The sequence below is a fragment of the Gracilinanus agilis genome, chromosome 3 (assembly GCF_016433145.1).
Source record: "Gracilinanus agilis isolate LMUSP501 chromosome 3, AgileGrace, whole genome shotgun sequence".
Lineage (NCBI taxonomy): Eukaryota > Metazoa > Chordata > Mammalia > Didelphimorphia > Didelphidae > Gracilinanus > Gracilinanus agilis.
This window is the reverse complement of record NC_058132.1, coordinates 547267967-547282540: the sequence shown is the minus strand read 5'-3', so window position 1 is coordinate 547282540 and position 14574 is coordinate 547267967.

The window sequence follows — 14574 nt, the reverse complement described above, 5'->3', positions numbered from 1 at the left end:
ATATATATGTGTATATATATATATATATTAGATAAATTACTCACAAACTGGCATATAGAATTTTTGCCTCTTTATATGAGTACTGAAAGAGAGATTCATAACAATTTATTTCTAAAGCACACTTTTTACAAACCTAATGCATTTTGGCATAAACTATGAAAATCAGAAATAGCACACCTGACTGCCAAATTCATTCTGTGAATGCATCAGTAGGACTTACAGGACAGCAGCAATATTAGTCACTCTCAAAAACACGGTCACCCCTTTCAGTATTGTTACACAAAAATCTATAAGCTTTATGATTCTAAAGTCGTAGGTCACTGCATAATGTTTTACTCATGAACAATATTCCAACTGTTTTTATCTTAGCAATATTAACTTTTTAAATGATCTGCATTAATTTAGTTCATGCTAAGACATACTTTCAGTTGGCCAAACTATTAACTGTAGAAATATTCTGGAGCATAATATAAATGGTATAGAAATTTTTTATTATGTTTCTCTCAAGTCAAGTCTAAAAAATTAGACAAGACCATATATCTTTTTTTTGCATTTTTCCTCACCTTGCCAAAAACTGATGAGTCTCTTAAATTTTTAAATGATTTATTAATTAATATGTTAATTATAAACAATTAATTATATATTTTATTTTTGTTATATTAATTAAATTAGACAGTTTTGAGTCTTGTGATACTTCATTAGCTTGGTAAATATTAAATAGCAAATGGTAATGGCAATGGCATTTTCAAAAAAAGGGATAAAATGAGCAATAATTGAGAGAGAAAATAATACAAAACAGAAGGTTCTGATGAAAATCTCAAGAATATTCTCATTGAAGGGAATACTGTTTTTTGAAAATGAGTGAAAATAATGGAATGGTGGAGCAAGGTGGTTAAAAGTATAAGTAGAACACTGAACCAATAATTTTGGCAGTGTAAACAAGACAATAAGAGGATGAAAATATTTTTAATATAACCATTTTAGAAGGATTTCATTAATTAGAAATTCAAATAATCTCCAAATGTGAAACAGTGGCACAATTTACTTTGATCATAGAAATCTATCAATTGTTTTGCTTTTTGAGATGAATATTATCACTTAACCCTCCCAATTCTTGCATTTTATTTAAATAGAAATGTGTATTATTTTATTATAAAAACTACAACCTAGATATTTTCAGATTTAGTTTTTATGTATACATTCCTCATCTACTAATCAATTTGAGTTGCTCAATAATTTCAATTTGATATCTATATTAATCTTCATTATTAATATAAGCCAGGGAGTGTTTTGGAAATGTTTTAATAAAGTTTATGTTTTTAATGGGATATATGACTTCAGTTAATTACTGGTCACCCTGCTTCTCCTAGACAAGGGATAAACTCAGAGTATAATAAATACACACTATGGAAACTTCAAGGTACAAAGGAAAACACACAGGGAAAACAGTTTAATTGTATTTGAGAGGATAGGAGAAGGGGTGAGGTGAAACTATGTCTAACTGCCCAGGACTGGAGTCAAAAATGTTAAGTTCCTTAGAAAACCTGGCTTCTGGCAGGTTTGATAGTTTGGCTAAGGACCTGAGGAAGAGGGCTTGGATTTGCGCTCTCACAACTGTTCCAGAGTTGTCTTCAGGATACCAGGAACCAACTTCTCCACAACTGATGATCCAAAGTAACCAGGTAGGGAGGGATGTCTGCAGACTGTCCACCAGAACACAGGCCTCTTCCCTACTCAGAGTTGATTTGCAGGATGATGTCCTCAGCCTTTGCAACTTTCACCACTCTCCAAGGTCCCAGGTCAAATAGGGACTGCTGATTGTACATCTGCTCTAAACCTCTCACAAAAAGCAATGTCCATTGCTTAGCTGTCTTCCCTACCCCCTGCATTCTATACAGAATGTCCATGACTTCCAGCCAAGGCTTTCCTAATCTACCTGCAAAAATCTGCCTTTATACCTTTAAAGACTATACCTATTACAGCCACAACTACTTATTCTTGTTCAGGCTCTCAATACTTAATTCCTAAAATATATAAAGAACTGGTCTATTTTGCACACACAAATCAGCTATCAAATTTATTTACCTAAAATTTAGGGTGACCATATCACCTGTTATTTAGTCAACTCCAATGACTTCCTCTTGCTTCCAGGATCTAATATAAAATTTTCTGTTTAGCATTAAAAGTTCTTCCCAAATGAATGAACTGCTACTTTTGAAATTTGCTTATATTTTAACTCATCCCCAATATTCTCTGATATTCAGTGACAATGACTTCCTTACTCTTTCTCACACAGAATACTTGATGCCTTTTCTCCAGATATTTTATCTAACTATCCCTCATCCCTAGGATTTCCTTTCGTCCTTTATCTTTGACTCCCACATTCTTTGCTTTTCTTCAAATGTCAACTAATATCTTACATAGTATAATAATTTTTTTTCTAATTCTCCTTAGTACTAGTGCCTTCCTTATGTTGATCATCTCCAATGTATTCTGTATAATATTCTTCATATATATTTGTTTGCACATTGTTTTCCTCATTAGATTATAAAACTCTTGGAGTAAGTGATAGAACTGTGGGAAGATGGTGGAGTAAGGAGTAAAGCTTCTTCATTTTTTAAATACCCTCCACAAATAGTCAAACATAATTCCATAAAATAAATGCTAAAAGCCACAAAAACAGAAAGAATTCAGGAATGAAGTGGAATTTCCAGAAAAAATAGGAAGAATGTCTCTAATTTCCCTAGCCTTAGTCACACTACTAAGGTTGAGGAAAAGTTAGGAAAAAAATAAAATTAATGAAAGAAAATCAAGAAAATTTGAAAAGATCACCCAACATGAAAAAATACATTGAGAAACATGAAAATGATTCATTAAGAATTAGAATTGAAGAAAGGAAAGCTAATGCCTTCCTAAACAACAAGAAATAATAAAGCAACATCAAAAGAATGAAAGAATAAAAGTGAATAGGAAACATTTTATTAAAAAAAAACTACTTACCTGGAAAATAGATTAAGGAGAGACAATATAAGTCAGAAACCTCAAAAGTAATGATAAAAAAAAAGAGTTTAGGCCCAACATTCCAAGAAATCATGAAAGGAAACTGCCTAGAAATTTTAGAAAGAGACTAAAGTAGAAATTAAAAGAATCCACCAATTATCATCTCAAAGAGACCGAAACAAAAAAATTAATTGGAACATCTTTGTTAAATTCTTTAGTTCTAATGTTTGTACTAAATAAAAGATTCATATTTAAGGGAAAATGAATTTAAGATGTAAATAGACAACAAAGCAATATTCATGAGGGACTTTAATTTTATCTTCTCAGAATTAGACAAATCTAAAAATAAACAAATAAGAAAGAAGTCAAAGAGATGAATATAATCTTAGATAAGTTATACATTACAGATATCTGAAGCAAAATGAATGGAAACATAAAAGACTATATTTTTATCAGTAGCACCTGCACTTTTGTAAAACTTGGACATATTTTAGAGCACAAAATCATTACAGTTAAATGGAGAAAAGTTGAAATATTAAATGTATACTTTCAGTTCATAACTCAGTAAAATTGTATATAATAAGGAACCATGGAAACAGAAAATAAAAAGTAACTGGAGACTAAATAACAATCTTAAAGAATGATTGGGTTAAAGAACAAATCATAGAAATAATAATTCTATTAAAGGATAATGAGACAACCGGCCAAAACTTATGAATTATTGCAAAAGTATCAATTAGAGGAAAATTTGTATATCCAAATGTTTATGTTAAGAAAACAGAGAAAGATAATGAATTTAAAGCAATTAAACACCAAATTTGAGAAAAAAGAATTTTTACAAATAATTTTGTTATATTTTTTCTCAGTTTGTTGCTTTCCTTTTAATTTTGTTTGCATTGGTTTTGTTTGCATAAAAACCGTTCAGTTTAATACAACCACATTTTTCATTTTACATCTTGTAATGTTATCTATCTCTTCATTGGTCTTAAATTCTTCCATTTCCATAAATCTAAACCAAGCAGTGCTTTGGCTGGGTCAAAAGGCAGATAATCATTTAAAGCCCTTTGGGCATAATTCTAAATTGCTTTTCAGAATAGCTGGATCAATTCACAACTCCACCAGAAATATATTAGTATCCCAATTCTACCATATCCAATTTTACCACAACCTCTCCAACATTTATTCTTTTCCTTTACTGTAATATTGGCCAATCTGCTAAGTGTGAGGTGGTACTTCAGAATTATTTTGATTTGCATTTCTTTAATCAGGAGGGATTTGGAATACTTTTTCATGTGATTATTGAAAGTTTTGATTTCTTAATCTGAAAACTGCTTATTCATGTCCCTTGAGCATTTGTAAATTAGGGAATGGGCTTGATAGTCCAATGATTCTTAAATTATTTCTCCTCAATCTATTTTCCAAGTCAGTTGTTTATGAAATGTTTCATATTTTCTTCTACCTATTCATTCTTTTGATTTTGTTTTATATTTTCTTGATATCTTGTGAAGTCATTAGCTTCTAATTGTCTAGTTCTAATTTTAAAGACTGAATTTCTTTCTTTTTTTAATAATTTTTTATTTTTAGAAAAATTTTCCATGGTTACATAATTCATATTTTTATTTTACCCTTCACCAACCCCTCAACTGCATCCCCCCACCCTGTTGTCAAGACTTAATTACATATTAATAATAGTTACATTGGTATGGTCTTTTCGGTTCCCCATTCCCAATCATGTCCTCATCAACCCAACTGCTCAAGCTGTTGTTTTTCTTCTGTGTTTACACTCCTGTAGTTCTTCCTCTGAATGTGGGTAGCGTACTTTTCCATAAATCTCTAAGAATTGTCTTGGGTCATTGCATTGCTGCTAGTACAGAAGTCCATTACATTTGAATTTACCACAGTGTATCAGACTCTGTGTACAACATTCTTCTGGCTCTGCTCTTTTCACTCTACTTCAATTCCTGGAGGTCTTTCCAATTCACATGGAATTCCTCCAGTTTATTATTCCTTTGAGCATAATAGTATTCCATCACCAACATATACCACAATTTGTTCAGCCATTCCACAATTGAAGGGCATACCCTTCCTTTCCAGTTTTTACCACCACAAAGAGCTCAGCTATAAATATTTTTGCACAAGTCTGTTTATCTATGATCTCTTTGGGGTACAATTCCAGCAATGGTTTGGCTGGATCAAAGGGCAGGCTCTCTTTTAATGCTCTTTGGGCATAGTTCCAAATTGCCATTCAGAATGGTTGGATCAGTTCACAACTCCACCAGCAGTGCATTAATGTTGCAATTTGGCCACATCCCCTCCAACATTCATTACTCTCCCCTGCTATCATTTTAGCCAATCTGCTAGGTGTGAAGTGGTACCTCAGAGTTGCTTTCATTTGCATTTCCTAATTATTAGAGATTTAGAACATTTTCTCTTGTGCTTATTGATACTTTTGATTTCTTTATCTGAAAATTACCTATTCATGTCCTTTGCCCGTTTATCAATTGGGGAATGGCTTGACTTTTTATACAACTGATTTAGCTCCTTGTATATTTGAGTAATTAGACCTCTCTCAGAATTTTTTTTATAAAGATTTTTCCCAGTTTGTTGTTTCCCTTCTGATTTTGGTTGCATTATTTTTGTTTGTGCAACCCCTTTTTAATTTAATATAATCAAAAGTATTAATTTTACCTTTGGTAATTTTTTCTAACTCTTTCTTGGTTTTAAAATCTTTCCTTTCCCAGAGATCTGCTAAGTATGCTATTCTGTGTTCACCTAATTTACTTACAGTTTCCTTCTTTATATTCAAGTCTTTCACCCATTCTGCATTTGTCTTGGTGTAGGGTGTGAGATGTTGATCTAGACCTAATCTCTCCCATATTGTTTTCCAGTTTCCCAGAAGTTTTTGTCAAATAGTGGATTTTTGTCCTGAAAGTTTGTTTCTTTGGGTTTATCATACACTGTCTTGCTGATGTCACTTACCCCAACTCTATTCCACTGATCCTCCCATCTATCTCTTATACAGTACCATATTGTTTTGATTACTGTTGCTTTATAGTATAGCTTAATATCTGGTACTGCTAAGCCACCTTCCTTCACATTTTTTTTATTATTTCCCTTGATATTCTTGATCTTTTTGTTCTTCCAAATAAACTTTGTAATAGTTTTTTTCTAATGTGGTAAAAAAGGTTTTTGGTAGTTTGATAGATATGGCACTAAATAAGTAAATTAATTTGGGTAGAAAGGTCATTTTTATTATGTTAGCACTTCCTACCCATGAGCAATTAATGTTTTTCCAATTGCTTAGTTCTACTTTTAATTGTGTGGAAAGTGTTTTGTAGTTATGTTTGTATAATTCCTGTGTTTATTTTGGTAGATAGATTCCTAAGTATTTTATATTGTCTAGGGTGATTTTAAATGGTGTTTCCCTTTCTGCCTCTTGCTGCTGTGATATGTTGGAAATATATAGAAATACTGATGATTTAATGTGCATTTATTTTGTATCCTGCAATGTTGCTAAAGCTGTTGATTATTTCTACTAGCTTTTTAGTTGATTCTCTAGGATTTTTTTTAAGTAGACCATCATATCATCTGCAAAGAGTGATAGCTTAGTCTTCACATTGCCTATTTTAATAACTTCAATTTCTTTTTCTTTTCTAATTGCTACAGCTTGTGTTTCTAGTACAATGCTAAATAATAGAGGTGATAATGGGCATCCTTGTTTCACACCTGATCTTATTTGAAAGGCTTCTAATTTATCCCCATTACATATTATGCTTGTTGATGGTTTAAGACATATAGTGTTTATTATTTTTAGGAAAGGACCTTCTGTTCCTATACTTTCTAGTGTTTTCCATAGGAATGGGTGTTGTATTTTGTCAAAGTCTTTTTCAGCATCTATTGACATAATCATGTAGTTTTTGTTGGTTTGCTTGTTGATATGGTCAATTATGTGGATGGTTTTCCTAATGTTGAACCATCCTTGCATTCTTGGTATAAATCCCACCTGATCATGATGGATAGCCCTCTTGATCACTTGCTGTAGTCTTTTTGCTAGTATTCTATTTAAGATTTTTGCATCTATGTTCATTAAGGAGATTGGTCTGTAATTTTCTTTCTCTGTTTTTGATCTACCTGGCTTTGGAATCAGTACCATATTTGTGTCATAAAAAGAGTTTGGTAAGATTCCCTCTTTGCTTATTATATGAAATAATTTGTATAGCATTGGTATTAATTGTTCTTTGAATGTTTGGTAGAATTCACTTTTGAATCCATCAGGACCTGGCAAATTTTTCTTAGGGAGTTCTTTAATGGCCTATTCAATTTCTTTTTCTGATGTTGGATTATTTAAGTATTCTATTTCTTCTGCTGTTAATCTATGCAATTTATATTTTTGCAAATATTCATACAAATCACCTAGATTTCTAAATTTATTGCCATATAATTGGGAAAAATAATTTTTAATGATTGCCTTAATTTAGTCTTCATTATAGGTGAGGTCTCCCTTTTCATCTTTAATACAATTAATTTGGTTTCCTTATTTGGAAGAACAAAAGATCAAGAATATCAAGGGAGATAATAAAAAAATGTGAAGGAAGGTGCCTTAGCAGTAACAGATATTAATCTATACTATAATATAAATACATAAAATAAAATAATATAATATAATATATGATATGATATGATATGATATGATACAATATAATACAAAGCAGTAATCAAAACAATACAGTACTGATTAAGAGATAGAAGGCAATATCAGTGGAATAGACTTGGGGTAAGTGATGTCAGCAAAACAGTGTATGATAAACCCAAAGAGCCCAACTTTTGGGAAAAAAAATCCACTATTTGACAAAAACTGCCAGGAAAATTGCAAAGCAATATGAGAGAGATTAGGTTTAGACCAACAACTCACACCCTACACCAAGATGAATTNCAATATGAGAGAGATTAGGTTTAGACCAACAACTCACACCCTACACCAAGATGAATTCAGAATGGGTGAATGGCTTGAATATAAAGAAGGAAACTCTAAGTAAATTAAGTGAACATGGAATAGTATACTTAGTAGATCTCTGGGAAAGGAAAGATTTTAAAAGCAAGCAAGAGTTAGAAAAAATTACAAAATGTAAAATAAATAATTTTGATTATGTTAAATTAAAAAGTTTTTGTACAAACAAAAACAATGCAACCAAAATCAGAAGGGAAACAACAAACTGGGAAAAATCTTTATAACAAAAAATTCTGAGAGAGGTCTAATTACTCAAATATACAAGGAGCTAAATCAGTTGTATAAAAAATCAAACCATTTCCCAATTAATAAATAGGGAATTTTCAGACAAATAAATCAAATGTATCTATAAACACAAGAGAAAGTGTTCTAAATCTCTAATAATTAGGGAAATGCAAATGAAAAGAACTCTGAGGTACCACCTCACACCTAGCAGATTGGCTAAAATGATAGCAGGGGAGAGTAATGAATGTTGGAGGGGATGTGGCCAAATTGCAACATTAATGCACTGCTGGTGGAGTTGTGAACTGATCCAACCATTCTGGATGGCAATTTGGAATTATGCCCAAAGAGCTATAAAACAATACCTGCCCTTTGATCCAGACATACCATTGCTGGGATTGTACCCCAAAGAGATCATAGATAAACAGACTTGTGCAAAAATATTTATAGCTGAGCTCTTTGTGGTGGCAAAAAACTGGAAAGGGTGGTTATGCCCTTCAATTGTGGAATGGCTGAACAAATTGTGGTATATGTTGGTGATGGAATACTATTGTGCTCAAAGGAATAATAAACTGGAGGAATTCCATGTGAACTGGAAAGACCTCCAGGAACTGATGCAGAGTGAAAGGAGCAGAGCCAGAAGAATGTTGTACATAGAGACTGATACACTGTGGAAAAATCGAATGTAATGGACATCTGTACTAGCAGCAATGCAATGACTGAAGACAATTCTGAGGTATTTATAGAAAAGAACACTGCCAACATTCTGAGGAAGAACTACAGAAGTGGAAACACAGAAGAAAAACAACATGAGCACTTGGGGTGATGAGGAAATAATGATTGTGGATGTAGACTGGAAAGGCCCACACGAATGTAACTATTATTTATATGTAAATAAGTCTTGACTGACCACACATGTTAAAACCAGTGGAAATGTGAGTTAACTATTGGGAGGTAGTTTGAGGTGGTGAAAGGCAAAGTAAAAACATGAATTATGTAACCATGGAAAATTTTTCTAAAAATAAAAAATTAATAAAAAATAAATAGAGATTTCCTCAATGTGATAAATCCCATCTGTCTATAATCATCAGCAAGCTTTATTTATGATGGTGATTAACCTGAACCCTTTCAATAAGATCAGCAATATAGCAAGGATGCTCTTCATCATGGAACTAAATAATGGTACAATTGAAATATACACCTATATATCTTGATTTTCAGATAACAGGAATGATATGCTATTGAAAGTTCCAATATCCAGTCAATCTATAAACTTTTCAAAGCATTTACAATGTGCTAACTCTGTACATTCTTTTTTCTGAAAAACCATATGAATTTTTACTTCTTCACCCAATATTAATTTTCTAAAGGCTGGACTTTCTTGCACCCTCAATTGTTGGTCATACTTTGGAGCCTGATGAATTCATATGGTACCAACAATGATTTCCTGCCACTCTGCAATGTATAGGAACTTTCACTATTCCTGGGTTAGAAAGACATTGGACAAAATTAGAGAATAGGATATTTTGAGGAAGGAAGTGTAATAAATGTGTCAAGGGTCATAGGCTAGTAATAAGGGTAGAAAGGAGGAAGGTGCTAGATGAAAGGATGGAATGAGCTGTACCCGGGATGAGCTTGAAACTAGTTATAAATTTATCAAGGATCCAACCCAGGTAACTGAGCATCAAGTGAAATTCTTACTGCTAGATACCAGGCTCCTTTAAGATATGAGATTAGAACTCCTTTCCTGCCAAGGAAGTAGCTTCCTATTGGTGAATGGTAGACTTACAGGAAGTGTATGTTGAACTTCCTGCCCTTCAGCAACGGAGTTCGTTACTCCTGAAACTGCTCAGAAACCTTCCTGTTGCTCCCCCTGCTTGGCCTTAGATGGTAGGCAAATAACCACAGAGTTCTCAAGGTTAAGGCTATGGGGTTTATTGATAACAAAGTAAAGGAAACAAGGCAGTGGAAAGAGGGTTAGGAAGTACTGAAATTTAAGGGTGAAAGGTTTATGTGACTCAGGTTGCTAATAGGTCTTGTCTGGATGTTCTTCTGCTGAACCAGGGTCAGAGTGATGTGGCCTTTAGATAATAAGTAAAGTTGATCTTTGGCTAAAGGTTTGCCAGTGGTACTGATAGTATTGATAAGTTGTTCTTCAGGATTGCTTTAACCCTATCCTAGGCCTAAGCTACCCACATTCTTACTCCCACCACCCAGGGCCCCAGGAGGTAAGGGATAAGTGAGTGGTCAGGCCAGAAGTCAGGGAAGAACAGAACCCAGTCCTGGGTCTCCAGGCCTTTATATACCCTAGGCTCAACTGGCAGTTGGTGTTTGTCCTTTGGGTCATGCCACCATCAACATTCCAACCAAGGCAACTGACAGGTTGTCCCAAGCCAACATGGCAAAGTTAATAATCATATATTACAGAAGTTATTAAAAAGGACTAATGTTATGGAACAGAGTATTCATAGAGAAGAGTTCTATAGAAGCGGTAGATTTGATAGACCATCTATTCTTACTTCCTTATTTTCCACTTGAGAAAACAAACCAAGGTAAGTGAAGTAATTTTTCCAAGGTACACATGTCAGAGTTGGAAAGAACCCAAATGCTTTTTTCAGAGTTTGTGATCTTTCTGTGATAACATATTGGTAGGAGGACAATGTTGCATTTACTTTTTTATATCTTCATAAGTTTTATAAAAGACCTCCCAAAAAAGCCATGACATTCTGAGGTCTAATAATCATCACCACTTGGAAGTTGTTTATATTTAATTTCAGTTCCAATACTTTCACTTAAATAACTTGGATTAGATCAACTCTCTTCCTCTACCTAATTCTTCAATTCACTGTTCTGAGTCTGTTATTCCTTTTTACTATGACTATTTCTCCTCATTTACCCAAACTATCACTTTTGCTCTGGTTTCAACCCACCCCCCTCCTTACTCTATCTAAATTGGCTGTTGGCATGTATCACTACTTAGTTTTGACTCTTCCCTTCTTCACCGCCTCCTTCCAATTATTTACTATCTTTTGTTGATGCATCCTACACAGTATAGTTTATATGTATCTTCTCCACTACATTCATATTCATGATAATTTGAATTTTCTATTTGAAAATGATACTTCTGTCTTCTAATTTATTTTGTTATAGTGTAAAATAGCCTCTTCCCCTATTCTACTAAAAACTGTAACAAATATATTTATATACTCTCCTTTTTATTAATTTACAAAACTGGCCTAACTCTGGTAGTCATATTCCTGAATATGATATAAACATTCAGTATTACTTTACTTATTATTCATTGTGAGGAAGAAGGTTCTGACCATATCAAGGCCTGCTCAATTCCTTGAAGAGTCCTATAGTATTGAAAAATACATCCCAGAATACATAGGCACTTGCTTGTCTTTTCATTCTTTTTACCTTTGTCTCTGTTATCCCTAGTCAGAATCTATTCTCTTCATTAGGGTTTTAGAACAATATTCCCTTGAAGAGCTGGCCTTTTCCTAAATGATCCATATTTTCAATTTATTTATAATTTATGCTTCAGAAAAGTCTCAAGAGAAATGTATTATCTCATTCACTTAATACAAACTACATATCTATTTTCTTCTTTTGACAAATTCACTCTAATCTCCTTCAAATTCCTGAAATGAAGAGCTATTTGTGAGTCAAAAACAAAACAGGGGGCAGCTGGGTAACTCAGTGGATTTAGAGTCAGGTCTAGAGACGGGAGGTCCTAGGTTCAAATCCGGCCTCAGACACTTCCCAGCTGTATGACCCTGGGCAAGTCACTTGACCCCCAATGCCCACCCATACCAATCTTCCACCTATGAGACAATACACAGAAGTTAAGGGTTTAAACAAAAAAAAAATAAAAAATAAATTAATAAAATAACTTCTAAGTTTAAATATTTTTTATTTTATCCTGTCAGGAAAGAAAATATCTCATTTTTAAATCTTCAGATTCCTGACAATTATTTTGTCAAACAATATTAATCTAATTAAGCTAAAATAATAAAGATGATCATTCTACCCAAATTAATTTACTTATTTAGTGCCATACCTATCAAACTACCAAGAAACTTTTTTTACTGAATTAGAAAAAGCTGTAACAAAGTTTATTTGGAAGAACAAAGTAAAAATAGGATATCAAGGGAAATAATTAAAAATAGCATAAAGGAAGGTGGATGTCTTACCTAGCAGTACAATATCTTAAACTATACTATAAAGCCGTACTCATCAAAACAATATGGTAGTGGCTAAGAGACAGAAGGGAGGATCAGTGGAATAAGCTTGGGATAAATGACCTCAGCAAGACAGTCTACGATAAACCCAAAGAGCCCAGCTTTTGGACAAAACACCACTATTCGACAAAAACTACTGGGAAAATTGGAAAACAATATGGGAGAGATTGGGTCTAGATCAACATCTTATACCCTACACCAAGATAAATTCAGAATGGTTGAATGACTTGAATAAAAAGAAAAAAAAAACTATAAGTAAATTAGACAAGCACGGAATAGTATACTTTTTAGATCTCTGGGAAAGAACATATCTTAAAACCAAGCAAGAGTTAGAAAAAATTACAAAATGTAAAATAAATAATTTTGAATACATTAAATTAAAAAGTTTTTGTACAAACAAAACCAATACTACAAAAATTAGAAGGAAAGCAACAAATTAGGGAAAAATCTTTACAACAAAAAACTCTGACAAAGGTCTAATTACTCAAATATACAAAGAGGTAAATTAATTGTACAAAAAAATCAAGTCATTTCCCATTTGATAAATGGGCAAGGGACACGAATTGGCAATTTTCAGATAAAGAAATCAAAACTATCCATAAGCACATGAAAAAGTATTCTAACTCTCTAATAATTAGAGAAATGGAAATCAAAACAACTCTGTGGTACCACCTCACAACTAGCAGATTGGCTAACATGACAGCAAAGGAAAGTCTTGATTGTTGGAGGGGATGTGGCAAAATTGGTACATTGATACTCTGCAGGTTGAGTTGTGAATTCATCCAACCATTCTGGATGGCAATTTGGAACTATGCTCAAATGGCTTTAAAAGACTATCTGCCCTTTCATCCAGGCATACCACTGCTGGGTTTATACCCCAAAGAGATCATAAGGAAAAATTCATGTACAAAAATATTTATGCCTGTATTCTTTATAGTGGCAAAACCTGGAAAATGAGGATATATCATACAATCTGGGAATTGCTGAACAAATTGTGGTATCTGCTGGTGATGGAATACTATTGTGCTCAAAGAAATAATGAACTAGAGGAATTTCATGTGAACTGGAAAGACTTCCTGGAATTGATGCAGAGTGAAAGGAGCAGAACCAGGAAAACATTGTAGACAGAGACCAATACACTGTGGTAAAATTGAATGTAATGGACTTCTGTACTAACTGCAATGCAATCACCCAGGACAATTCTGAGGGATTTATGGAAAAGAACGCTACCCACATTCAGAGAAAGAACTACAGGAGTGGAAACAGAAGAAAAACAACTGCTTGAACACATGGGTTGAGACAGTCATGATTGGGGATGTAGACTTGAAACTACCACACCAATGCAACTATCAATAATTTGGAAATAGGTCTTGATCAATGACACATGTAAAAACTAGTGGAAATGCATGGGAAAAACTAGGGGAGGTGGGGGTGGGGTGAGTGGAGGGAAGAGAAAAAACATGAATCATGTAACCATGGAAAAATATGTCATTATAAAATTTAAAAATATATTAATCTTTATTAGTGGTTATGGATTTGAATTGATTTTTATTAAATTAATTTTCCTTCTTTACTAATGCCTGTTTAGAACTGTGGTCTCCTATTATGTCTTTATTTAGACTCCATGGCTCCTGTGATACATATATTTGCCACTAAAACATGATGAATAAAAACCTCAGAGCATATTTATATACATACATACACAAATATATGTATAACAGAATACATATACATATGTATGCATGTTTTATGTCTATGTATAAATATGTATGTGTGTATGCATATATAGTTGGCTATGGTTGTGCTTCAACCATTTCAGTTATGTCTGATTCTTTCAGACTTCATTTGGGACCCACAGATACTGGAATAATATGCTATCTTCTTCTCCAGGTCATTTTACAGATGTGAAACTGAAGCAAACAGGGTTAAATGACTTGTACAAGGTCACATAGTTAGTAAATGTCTCGATAGCCAGATTTGAACTTAGCAACATGTCTTCCTTTCTTTATACTTCGTGCTCACTACTTCCACACCTTGCTGTTCCATGAATACACACACACACATACTTATATGTATATATAGAGATACACACATATAAAA